Below are 1110 nucleotides of genomic sequence, written 5' to 3'. Positions count from 1 at the left end.
AGTTGACTATCCTTTTATAAACACAAGGTTCGTCAACATTCCGTTTAAAGCCATAAGATTTGATCGCAGTATCAAACTTTATATTCCAGGATCGAGATGCTTGCTTCAACCCATAAATGGATCTTTTAAGCTTGCAAACCCTTTGCTCGTGATCCTGTTCAATGAACCCCTTTGGTTGAGCCATATAGATACTCTCTTCAAGATTGCCATTTAGAAAAGCTGTCTTAACATCCATTTGCCAAATTTCATAATCATAAAATGTGGCAATAAACAAGAGTATTCTTATTGATTTAAGCATAGCAACAGGAGAGAAGGTTTCTTCATAGTCCACCCCTTCTCTTTGGGTATAACCCTTTGCTACTAGTCGTGCTTTAAAGGTCTGTACCTTACCGGTTTGGTCTTGTTTCCTCTTATAGATCCATTTGCAACCAATAGGTTTTACCCCATCTGGTTGATCTACAAGTTCCCAGACTGAATTGAAGTACATTGACTCCATTTCAATATTCATGGCTTTAATCCACTGATCTCTATCCTCATCATTCATTGCCTGTTTATAGGTCAATGGATCCCCAACGCCATCATCAGGTATGATGACTTGAGTTTCTGCCAAACCCAAGTAACGATCGGGTTGAGTTATAACCCTCCCACTACGTCGAGGCATTCTCAACTCTTGAGAAGGATGTGATTGACCAGAAGTGTCAACTCCATCAACAACTCTGGTTGAAGGACCAGCTTGATCAACAACTCTTTGTTGTTTTATCAGTAGCTTCTTTAGAAATCTCACTTAATACTAGTTTGTTACGAGGTTGATGATTTCTTACGTGGTCTTCCTCTAAGAATGTAGCGTTCTTTGATATAAACACTCTATTTTCTTGAGGATCATAAAACAAACCACCTTTCGTCTCTTTAGGGTATCCTACGAATAGACATAATTTTGAACGACGTTCTAATTTCTTGAGATTTTGCAACAACACATGTGCTGAACATCCCCAAATTCTGAAGTGACGTAAACTACCTTTACGCCCTTTCCATAACTCATAAGGTGTTTCTGAAACACTCTTAGTAGGAACCATGTTCAAAATGTATGTAGCAGTCTCCACTGCATATCCC

Source organism: Cucurbita moschata, unplaced genomic scaffold (assembly GCF_002738365.1).
Source record: "Cucurbita moschata cultivar Rifu unplaced genomic scaffold, Cmos_1.0 Cmo_Scf00127, whole genome shotgun sequence".
Classification (NCBI taxonomy): domain Eukaryota; kingdom Viridiplantae; phylum Streptophyta; class Magnoliopsida; order Cucurbitales; family Cucurbitaceae; genus Cucurbita; species Cucurbita moschata.
Note: the sequence above shows the minus strand (reverse complement) of the source record.